Raw genomic sequence first — 12,641 nt, 5'->3', positions numbered from 1 at the left:
AACATTGAGAACTTTTGTGTGTGTATTATACGCTTCTTCAATTAACAACACACACACATCTAATTTGCCGTTTTTTGTGTGTGTGTTTTTTTTTTACAGCTTGATGGCCCAATCAGATGAAATTTTCCTGAAAACTAAACAAGTTTGAAATTGATGTACTCTTTAAATTTAAATTTGACACTTAAATTTATACAGGTATAATGTTATTGTAAAATACCAGTTGTTACATATTACTATCTTATATATCTATATTTGCATATTTAAGTATTTACAATGTATACCTACAAAGGTACTAATCAACAAAATATAAACAACAACTCCCCTGAATTAATTGATTTTTTTAAAACATTTAAAATATAAAAATAGTCATAACATCTTGAGGAAAACGCAATCAATGCTCTCAGTATTTGCGTTAAAAACGAATCATGATTGGCAAAATTAGTATTTAAACAAAACGGTGGATGTGTATTTATAATAATGCTACGCCCGAGATGGCAATGACTCTACGCACTCGACTTGTGTTTTTTGCATTTTATAATTTCAAGTTTATTAATGTAATTACCGTTAACGCGTACAACTTAAAGACACTGGACACTATTGGTAATTGTCAAAGACCAGTCTTCTTACTTGGTGTAACTCCACATATGCATAAAATAACAACCCTGTGAAAATTTGAGCTCAATTTGTCATCAAAGTTGCGAGATATATAATGAAAGAAAAAACAGCGTGTCACACGAAGTTGTGTGCTTTCAGATGCAAGTTGATTTCGGTACCTCATATAATTCTGAGGTCTCGAAATCTAATTTGTGGAAAATTACTTCTTTCTCGAAAACTACGTTACTTCAGAGGGAGCCGTTTCTCACAATGTTTTATACTATCGACCTCTCCCTAATCACTCGTTACCAAGTAAGGTTTTATGCTTATTATTATTTTGAGTAATTACCAATAGTGTCCACTGCTTTTAAACGATATCCCTGGCACCCAATCATAGTTTCATTGTGGCATGTGGACCCAAGAATACCATTTAAAACAATTATACATGTACAGTAGTACCAATTTACACCTGGGTGAAGGGAAGCAACACATGGTTAAACGTCTCACACGATGCCAACGTATTATAAAAAAAAGTCACTACCAGAGGGCTGATCCGGGTTAGTGACGTCACGATGGAAGGCGAACAGCCGGGACTTTAAAATGTTCACATAAAAGAGACAAATAATTGTTAAATACCATTTTAGATTTATGCTCTATAATTAGTTGTAATCACTCAACATTAAAAACCAAAGAAGTGTGTTCTCTTATGAAACACGTATAAAACCAAACCAAGATAGTGTTTCTGTTAACATTGTTGGGGAAGATTAACATTATCAGTGAACCTTGACCTTTGACGTTTCCACTGTTCTGCACGATTCGCTCTATCGAGCGTATGGTTGTTCGCTTAGCGATTTCCCTGAGCTCACGAGCGTGACTTGACCCAGTAACGCAGTAATCTACTCGAACCAATTCAAGTTATAATCAATGTTACAGGTAACGTAGATGAAAGCTAAAAAAGAAGCCTGGCTTCTTTTCCGTAGAGTAAAGATTGTTACTGGATATACACAGGGAACCAAACACAAAGGAGGACAGCATGGTGATAATGATTTTAACATTTCATGATTACAAAACTGAGATATAACAGAGCATCAAACCATCGTGTAACTTCGTGCTTGGATTCTTTAGAAGCCCCTAATGATTCCAATGCAATCGAGACCTCACTTTCCCAACATTCAAATCGTTCTTAACTTGCTTATATCACTTCGCCATAATACGAGGCATGTACAGGTTTACAAATTGCAGTATAACATCAACTTGTCGCAATTAGAAGGACAAAAATCATTTCAATTCGGAATGAGCCCGAAGCCTACATTCACATTTGTAAAGTGTTTCCCCGGGACCCTCTCCTCTTTATATTCCTGTGTGACTTTAACACTTTTTATTGTGATGGGAGGGTTGGCAATAACAAGTCGACTTCATGACTTGGAGGAAATGCTTCTTTAAATTCTTTGCCATTTATTCTGTCAGGTCAGTGAACATGCCAAGCGGCATCCTAGGCTGTTTTCCAGCCGTTTTGATAAACACCCGAGTGATCCCAACCACCGGCGGGATCCAATAACCGTGTCCGGGCATCGTGTAGAGAGAGGCCGAGCTACCCCGTCGGCGGGCTGCGATTGCCTGCGATTATCGATGCAACGTTCCCACGGTATTCAGTAAAAGTCAGATGTTTTCCCGTGGATTTTTTTTTTAAGGAGAGGGCAGGCTTAAACTCTTTCTTTTCAAATCTGGCTTTCTGGCACATCAATTAAATGTGCGCTTGTTGGAGCAAGATCAAGTGAAAAAGACCGGGGATAGTACAGGGAGCAAGAAACAGGGTTTGTTGAACCGTTTGATTCTCGCCGAAGGCATCAAGTTGTGCCGTCAAATCGCGACGATTAACAGATTTCATTGCCACCAGTTTAGGGGGAAGCATCAGCTCGTGGGTTCGCATTCTAAGGTTTTGGATATCACCCCGGCCCTCGATCGTCTCTCCCCTATCCCCCCTGGCTTGGCTTCTCGTTCGGGGGGCAATACGATGATTACTTGGGCCTGGCCCCCGGAGCCCTGGGTCTTCTTAAACGGACGTGTGGAGAGAGGAGGGCTCTCACTTTATCACTTTCGGAAGGTTCAGCTTTAGCTCGCAACAACAGACCATCGTCTCGATTACTTGGCATCCGTATTTTGTCAACGCGCAACCTTATTCGTAAGGTTCAGCTTTAGCTCGCAACAACAGACCATCGTCTCGATTACTTGGCATCCGTATTTTGTCAACGCGCAACCTTATTCGTTCGCAGCAAGTAATACAAAAAGGTACCCGTATTTATCCCCTTTATTAAAGGTAATCTCTTTATAATGATTAATACATATTCATTCTTAAACATACAACCACACACACACACATCCACACTTAAAGTTCAATCTATACTTACTACAGTCTAGTTAAAGTTAATCACATCTTACAACGTTTAGCAAACAATGTGTCACCTTTTCAAGCAATCTGCTTTTACCTCTGGGGCATGCTTCATCATCATCTTCACTTCTGTCTCATATCACAATCTCTGTCCTATCTGTTCATATTATTTACAGTGGATGTTGAGTGTAGGGTGGTTGTTGGGGGAGGAGGGTTGTTAAGGGGTAGGGAGGAGATGTTTTGACCTCGCCTCGTCTCACCCCCTCTTTACTTTTTTTGTTTTTGTTTACACCGGTTTTTATATTTTGTTGAAGGGTGGGGAGGAGTATTGAAGGGTTGGGGGAGTGGATGTTGGTGAGGAGGGGGGAAGGGTTGTTTTGATGGGTACGTAGGGGGATGTAGAAGAGTTGAGACTTGACTTGAAATGTCTCATCTCACCCTCTCTTTACTTTCTATATATTTTTTTTCACACCGGTATTTATTTAGTCTGTTTCCAGGGTTTGGGAAGGGTTTGTTGTTGGGGTTGGGAAAGGGACACTTTTTGAGGGATGGGAGGTGATTTAGAAGATTGGAGAACTTGATCCATCTCAGCTCATCCTCTCTTTACTTTTCTTTTTATTTAACCAAGATTTATTTATTTTGTTGAGGGGTTGGGAAGGTTGATGTGGGTGAGGAGGGGAAGTTGTTCAGGGGTTGGGATGAGATGTTTTTGAGGGTGGGGAGGGGGATGGAGAATAGTGGAGATTTGACTTCACAACCTCATGACAACCCACCACTGACATGGTCTCAAACCATTTCACTGATCCCTCTACTCTACACACATTTGAACTACGACTCGCTCTGGCATTCATCTTGAGACAGTATGAATGTACAATTTAAAATTCTGAGTTTCTAAAATATATGAAACTATTTTTTTAAGAATGCAATATTGGTCAATATGTTAGTTTTTACACAAGTGCAAAACACTCACAAATTCCTTTCCTATCGTCTGATACTTGTCAAAACTCTTACTCCTCTAAAGCTACAAAAACCAGTGCTTCTGCCACCTTCCTTGTTTCCTCTTAAACTGTTATCATCAAACATCCATTATTATGCCAAACTGATTCCGAGATGACACCAAACGGCCAGTACACTCAATGAAATGGACAAGTTGACAACCATTTTGAAAAACGACCATTGTACAATGCTTCTCAATTCAATTTTCACAATTCTCTCAATTTACACTCTGAAAGTAAAGTACAAGTATTTACAGTCGTGCAGTGCGTGTATCTCATTAACTATTTATTATTTACACAATTCTGAGCATGCGCACATCCAATACAGTGAATTGAAGTCTGCTGCCACCTGGTGTTTATATAAGTCTCATGTTTTACAGTTAGCCTTTATAACATCATAGATAATGTTTGAATTACAACATTCAGTAATGAGATTTTCAAAGAAATGCATTATTTTTTTTAAGGTTTTGTGATAATTTTTGTTAGACCAACTTGACCTCTAGCTAGTTAGCGTTGGATTACTTGTTTTTGCACTAATTGGTTTGGTTTTGTTTAATGCTGTTTTAGATCTCGATTATTTTTCTTTCCAGTGTCTCCTTTAACGCATTTTCTCACACTACCTTTTTCCTAAATGAACCTAACATTCAAACGCCACTTCACCCCAATGCATCAATCACTGATGTCACAAGGGCTCGATTTCATAGAGCTGATGCAGCAGGAATTTATATTATATTTCTGCTAAGCAGCGAAATAGTCCAGATAGTACATTGTGACGTGTGGTATTTTGGCTGGTAACCTTATTCTGGTGTAAGCAAGATTGTGTTATGATCGTGCTTAGCTATACTATTTCTGCTTATAAACAGCTGTACGAAGTCTAGCCCTGGTACAGGCATACATGATGACAATTGATTTTCATCATATCAAACAGTGACCTGGCTAATGTACCACCAAGCCTCGCTTTGATTACCGGCACTAAGAACGGAGCCAACTTCATAAATTAGTCATAGTTGTTATTATATTGCAAAGAGGACGGTCACCCCCCCCCCCATCTTCCGCCCACCCATCCCATTCATCGTATATCCGCCCCTTTTTGCCATTAACATTTGGGGCCAACTTTACAGAGCTGCTTGCGCACAAAACAACCTGAGCACAACAAGGATTTACCAATGCTTACCAGAATAAGTTTACCAGAGAAACAATCATGTCATAAGTAGAGTTAGTGACTTATGTTATCCTTCTCATTTCTGCTTAGAACACAGAATTGTTTAGCAACATTTTCTGCTCAGACAGCTCTCTGAAAATGGGCCCTGGTTGATAGTGCGTTCTACACATTTATCTTTGAACCTGAGGTAAACGTAGTAGGTTTAGTGGGAAATACTCCAAAGCGAAAACCAACCATCCTTTGTTCATACTGATTTAAAATGTTATATTTCAAAAGGAGAGGAGCTATATTTTATGCTGGATATTTTCAGGCATGATATACTTTCCACTTTAAAGGCACTGGACACGTCTGGTAATTGTCAAAGACTAGTCTTCTCACTTGGTGTATCCCAACATTATCCACAAAATAACAAACCTGTCAAAATTTGAGCTCAATCGGTCGTCGAAGTTGCGAGATAATAATGAAAGAAAAAACAACCTTGTCACACGAAGTTGTGTACTTTCAGATGCTTGATTTCGAGACCTCAAATTTTAAATCTGGAAAATTATTTCTTTCTCGAAAACTACTCCACTTCAGAGGGAGCCGTTTCTCATAATATTTTACACTACCAACCTCTCCTCATTACTCGTTACCAAGTAAGGTTTTATGTTAATAATTATTTTAAGTAATTACCACTGCCTTTAAGTCTGATTTCTGATATTTTGCCCTGGAAAACTCAGAAAAAAATGTGAGTAAATAGCCTGAAATGTGTTAAAGTCAACTCTATGTTTACATGTAGGTCGTCCCTTGTAATCAAGACAAAATGATCCTGCTTTTTTCCCAAAGGGCCAAATATCATGCATGGTATGTTGCAAGATATTGTATGAATTGCAAACAAAATATATAGCAACATCTGCATAGCCAAAATGCGTGCATTGCCTCGGAGGCAATTTAATCACATAGGGTCATGGTTCTACACCGCATGGTTAAAAGCCTACAGCCATTCCACCCTAGAAATTACTGGGGGATTTTTTAAATGTCGCCTTAAACACAACTGTGAATTATGCATGACCTTGGCGTTTCCCCGCATAAAAAAATAAAAAAATATATCCGAGTGCTGTCACGCAGGATCGATCGAGTGAGTAGAGACCAAGCCTTGCGCCTGGCGTGCGCCCGAACTAACGACGCGATCAACGGCATACGTGATATGACTCACTGTGCCCCCCATCTGGGGCTTTTCCTCCAAGCGGCGAGTCGGTTCTTGGAATGAAATTTTGTTATCATCGCTTCGCTTGAAGCTGTGGTTAGAAGGGTTTTAATGGAGCTGCCATAGAAATGCAAAAGAGGCATTTTTATTTATTTTTTTCATTTTTTACAAAGCTCGTATGTGTTTTGGTGTTCAAACAATGCTGACGCGACATGTTTGGTTGTGAACAAATCTCCAATTGCCAATAAAAATTAAATGTTTTCAAATTGTAACTTTAATAGCACGATTCACATGTTATTAATTGTTACATTCAAATGTCAACATGTCAATGTCAGCAATTTATAGCATTTGGTGCAATTCAACAAAGTGAACATCTGGGATTCAGATAGATTTTATTATGGGAACAAAAATTGAAACAAAATGTCAGACGGTGACCGTTTAATAATAACCTTCAAAATGCCACGTCGAGGATTGACAGTCAATCTCTGGCGATTTCAGAATGAGGATTTTTATTTAATTAATACAGTCGGCTGAAAACTCCAGTTTAAAGGCAGTGGATACTATTGGGAATTACTCAAAATAATTGTTAGCATAAAACCTTACTTGGTAACGAGTAATGGGGAGAGGTTGGTGGTATAAAACATTGTGAGAAACGGCTCCCTCTGAAGTGGAGTAGTTTTCGAGAAAGAAGTAATTTTCCACAAATTTGATTTCGAGACCTCAGATTTAGAACTTGAGGTCTCGAAATCAATCATCTAAACGCACACAACTTCGTGTGACAAGGGTGTTTTTTTCTCTCATTATTATATCGCAAGTTTGATGACCGATTGAGCTCAAATTTTCACAGGTTTGTTATTTTATGCATATGTCGAGATACACCAAGTGAGAAGACTGGTCTTTGACAATTACCAATAGTGTCCACTGGCTTTAAGAGGCAAAGAGGCCGTTGATCGTTACCAAGTAAGTTTTTTATTTAAACAAATTACCAATAGTGTCCACTGCATTTAGAGCCATAACAATCTCAAAGGGAGGGGGTTGGGCACTGCAAGGTTCGTGTTTGTGTCGACTAGAACCGGAGAACTAAAGCATTTACAAATTGAAATCTTTGTTGGATGTGTAGTCATTGCATGATCAGAAGAGCAAGGTTGACGTATGCTAAACCTAGGCGATCTATAAATGTCAACCAACTGCTGCATTAAAGGCACTGGACACGTCTGGTAATTACTTACAAAATACATTAGCAACAAAACCTACTTGGTAACGAGCAATGGTGAGCTGTTGATAGTGTAAAACATTGTGAGAAACGACTCCCTCTGAAGTAACGTATAGTCTTTAAGGAAGGGGTAAATTCCCACTCATTTAAAGTCTTCTTGCCTGAAGCCTTTCTATGCATGAAAGCAGACACGTTTTGTGCACTAAGAGTGTTTCTTCTTTCATTATTTTCTTGGAATTTCGATGATCAATTGAGCTCAAATTTTCACAGATTGTTTAATATGTTGTGCATATGTTTGGATACACCAAGTGGGGATTTTGGTTTATGACAATTACCAAACGTGTCCAGTGCCTCTCAGGGGTAGATATTTAAGAATGCTTCGTGACTACGCCGGTCCTTAAGGACGTAACGTAATACACTGGATATACTGGCGTTATCACCAAGCGATGAGTATCTAAATACTATTACAACACTGGTCCCAATTCAGAGAAAATAATGTTCTGCTTATTAACAAGCAGGATACCATTGTGCGTAGATTAAAGGTACTGGACACTATTGGTAATTCCTCCAAATAATTATCAGCATAAAACGTTACTTTTTGGTAACGAGCAATGGAGAGCTGTTTTAAAACATTGTGAGAAACGGCTTTCTCTGAAACAACGTAGCTTTTGAGAAAGAAGTAATTTTCTACTAAGATATTTGAATTTGATTTCGAGACATCAGCTAGAGAGGTCTCGAAATGTGACAGTTTCTTCCATTATTATCTCGCTCGAACATTTTTCACATTTTTTTTTTTAATGTTATGCATTATGTTGAGATACACCAAGTGAGAAGACTGGTCTTTGAAAATTACCAATAGTGTACACTGTCTTTAATCAGCTCTATGGTTGTAACTTTACATTTACAAATGCAATGATTATACTCAAGTAGAGAGCTTCCAAACCCACGGGTGCACATGTGCGCATCGTTGACTGATGAATTGATACTGGTCAGAATTTGTACCACTGCTTTTAATTCCACCGGATTTTTCCTCAGACGAACTTGCATAGTTCCCCGATATAATATAATATTGTAATATATTGCAACCCCTATTAGGTAGATACAATGTTTTTCACACACACGTTATTTTCATGAGGTTATGTTGCATGAATAACTGGAACACGATTATCGTTCCGGTCATGAAGTTCATCAATAAATGTTCGTCAAAGTAAAAAAAAAAGTCAACCTTTCTTAAAGGGTTTCACTCAACAAACAAGGCGGACAAACCGACGCAAATGAGAATATAAAGTCCCATGGATGACACAAAAACAGCACCGTGATGCGGGGAAGACGCGCCGTTGCTGCCCCCTCCTCTCCCTGATTGCCTGACGCTCCCACCTTTTGTTCCCGTGGTCTTCTCAGTGCTGGACTGCTCCTCCCCAGGTTTGTAGGACTCTAAAGTCACCATGTTCATGCAGAGGTTGGACCATTGACACCACCTCCCTTCGTCGCCATCACGACATCCAGTACATCCCCAAAGACTCTGTGCATGGCGTAACGACAGAAGGGCATCCACCTTGCGTTGGCAGTCCTTACTGCATCCTCCCGTACACGCATTGGTGGTGGTCTCAAGAAGGACCATGCAGTCGCGGTCTTCCTGGCAGTGCATGTGTGCCCGGTCGCAGGGTATTTTCCCACCCTCGAGGATGGTTGGGGTGGTGCTGGTCTGCTGTGTTGTTGTTACTACTGTCAGTGCAGCAATGTTCCGGAGCGTGGAGCAAACTCCGAGACGCTCCCGGTCCGTTACGCATTGGTCCTCCGGGTAGAATTCTAAATCGCCAAGATCGGAACAATCGCAAGTGAAGAATGTCGTAAAATTTTCCAGGATCTGTCGGACTCTGTCGTCGCATTCGTCCGAGCACTCGTCGGTTTTTCCCTCTCGGAGATCCTTGCAAAATATCTGCTTCTCGATCATCAGAGTCCAAATCTTCTGTGTTGTTGGAAAATCCAAGTTTCGCGCGTCCTGTTTACAACCAGACAGAACGACTGGCATCATCCACGAGGCCAGAATATGACCCGTCAAAATCAGCGTGTACACCGGTATCTCCATTGTGTTTTTCACGCTGTGCGCTGAGAAACTCCGAGCTTTATTGCCGTTGTAATGGGAACTCAGAGTCTATCCAGCACTTACACTCCTTTATTTAAAAATTAAGTTTTAGTACGATGATCGTCAAAACAATAAGTCTATAACATTCAGTGTTTATAAACCCAGCGTTGTCGTGACTCGCCACTACGTGTGCGATCCATAGCTGCTTGGCTCCATTGCTTGTGCAAATTGCAAACCTGCTGGTCGAGAGCAGCTTAGTGATCAATCACACACCCACGTAGCTACCACAAACCAGCGCATAATGGACAGAAGAAAGAAACGTGACCACACCGTGTGCCGTCTCTCTCCACTCTCTCGTCTGCCTTTACCGCACGACGTCGCCACGGCTATGGCTTTTACCTCCGTCGTCCGTGCTCCGTGCTCCGTGCTCGTTGCTCGATGGACACATCTAATGATCCTTTCGTCTCTATTTTGGTGTTCATCATTCTCACGGCAGCATGCTTTGGTTTGATGCCATGCGCAGTGATGCAACTTCGATCTCGCTCCCGGTTTTCCCCTGTGCGCGGTATAATACAATCAGCACCGATGTTAATCGTGTTTAGGTGTTGTATTACCTTGTACAAAGAGTGTAGATCGTGGGGCTTTTTTTCTATACTGGCTATTGCATCGCACTCAATCTGTGTTCGTGCAGTTCTCTCAATACTTTGTGCATTTATGACTGTAATTATTGGTTATTGAGCCATTGCTGAAACAAGCGACTGTTATAATATAATATAATAATATGAAGAAGGTCCGGTTTGGATCGAAAGCTAAGGCCATCTTCCCTACTCATTATATGATATTAGATACATTAAAGCACCGCCTTTGTTTTATCTAAAGGCCACTTCATACATGGCAATTTGTACAGGCAATTTAGGGCCAACATAGTGCATTGCACGCAAAACAAAAGAACTCTCGGTTGAACAGTAGACATTTCAGGTACACATTGTTATTGTCCCTAGTAACTTATCAATGCTACAGTATTAAACAAATTAGTAAACTAATTTCACGAAATATTGTTTGTCTCAGTGGGGACGAAAATTACTTACGGGTATGCAACGGATTGACGCGACTCTCCTGAAAACAATGCTCTGTGGTTTTCAGTTTTTTCCCCTAAAAAAATGGACAACTAAAGCTGAAACGTCTATGTACGGGTAAATCACATTTTTTTTCCCCCTGTCTTCATTCACAGTGAGTAGGGATTCATGTCATGGCCACAAAACTAGGATATGCAAAAGGTATCAAAACCATTCAGAAGAAGGTGACGCCCTGGGCTGTCCGAAAGGATTTATGTGATCATTCCTTATGTAAATGTTGATGGTTTCAAAATAGAGGTAGTGAAAGTAAATACATTTTCTGACCAGTGAAGTACTTTCATTGTGTGTTGGATTTCCGGTGAATTTTTATTATGTAACTTTAATCCATATCAGATACCCATGTGGGCTTACTGGTTTTAATTTAGAAAAGAAGATCTAAACGTTTATTGATTGTTAATCGATAAGCTGTCGTTGACTGCCACCATCAATCATTGCCTGGTCTCATTTGATATCGACTATCCACGATCAATCGATACATGCCCCGTGATCAACACAGAGAAGACGATTTCCGTAAACACTGGAAGGATCAGTGGGTATTGTTGAGGGATTTAGTTTTTGTCACCCTCCTTTTTTGGAAGGGGGTGGGGATGCTTCACCCTCACGCACTGTGAATGTGCCCCTACTGGGCGCTGAGCTTTTAAAGGCAGTGGACACTATTGGTAATTAATCAAAATAAATATTAGCATAAAACCTTACTTGGTGACGAGTAATGGGGAGAGGTTGATAGTATAATACATCGTAAGAAACAGCTCCCTCTGAAGTGACGTAGTTTTTGAGAAACAAGTATTTTTCCACGAAATTTATTTCGAGACCTCATATTTAGAATTTGAGGTCTCGAAATCAACCATCTAAAAGCACACAACTTCGTGTGACAAGTGTTTGTTTTTCTTTCATTGTTATCTCCCAACTTGGACGACCAATTGAGCTCAAATTTTCACAGGTTTGTTGTTTTATGCATACGTTGAGATACACCAAGTGAGAAGACTGGTCTTTGACAATTACCAATAGTGTCCAGTGTCTTTTGCCATTGTTCGCCAGTAAATGTTCTTTCACTACTACAACCAGTTCACCACTGTGAGCTCACCAGTGAAGAAAACTGCGTAATATTTTTGTTATCTCACTTCTATCCGTTGTCTCATTTCCTGGTGGCATTTTGTCAGCTGCAGAGTTCCATGGCCACTAAGCATTTTGAGGTATGGCGGACGTGATATAGGAGTGTACTGTTTGGTTTGGGTTATACACAATTTACCCAAACTGTATAGTGTTGTAGCATTGTGTCCGCCATATCTCAAAAAGGCTTAGCATACTTTAGACGAGTTAACAGGCCACCCTCTAACATATACTCATAAATACCTCAGACAGTTTCGCTATACCTATTGGTGGAGAGCGTCACGTGGGGGTGTTTAAACGGTTGATAATGACCAGCTATAGCTGGAGCTGTTTATTTTACCGGTTGTCTTCGGATGTTTTTGTGTGGGTTACAACCTCGTTCCCATGGGTCATCGATCTTGCCGTGCCATTTTGGCCCATGGATACGACAACGCATAGGCCTACTACTACTACTCTGCGCACGAATGCATATCCGAAAACTGTCTCAGTCATAAAAATGCGAGACACGCACAGAGCTCAAGAACGTCGGATAACGGATAAGTCTTACAGTTGTTTTCTTTCTTATACGCCTTTTAACCAAAAAGGTATTTTGAATGGAAATGAAAGAGTAGTGACTCGTTCTTAAACTGCCGTTCGCTCGGCCATCGGATCATGCCGGTTTTAAACGGCAGTTTAAGAACTCGTCGCTACTCTTTTATTACCTTCATATCTATATAGGCCCGAATGGAAAAAGTCGGCTTCGGGGCAATAATTCATCATTTTGACCGTCA

This window comes from Asterias rubens, chromosome 10 (assembly GCF_902459465.1).
Source record: "Asterias rubens chromosome 10, eAstRub1.3, whole genome shotgun sequence".
In the NCBI taxonomy this organism is placed as follows: domain Eukaryota; kingdom Metazoa; phylum Echinodermata; class Asteroidea; order Forcipulatida; family Asteriidae; genus Asterias; species Asterias rubens.
The sequence above is the reverse complement of the archived record's forward strand: the minus strand, read 5'-3'. Positions refer to the sequence as shown.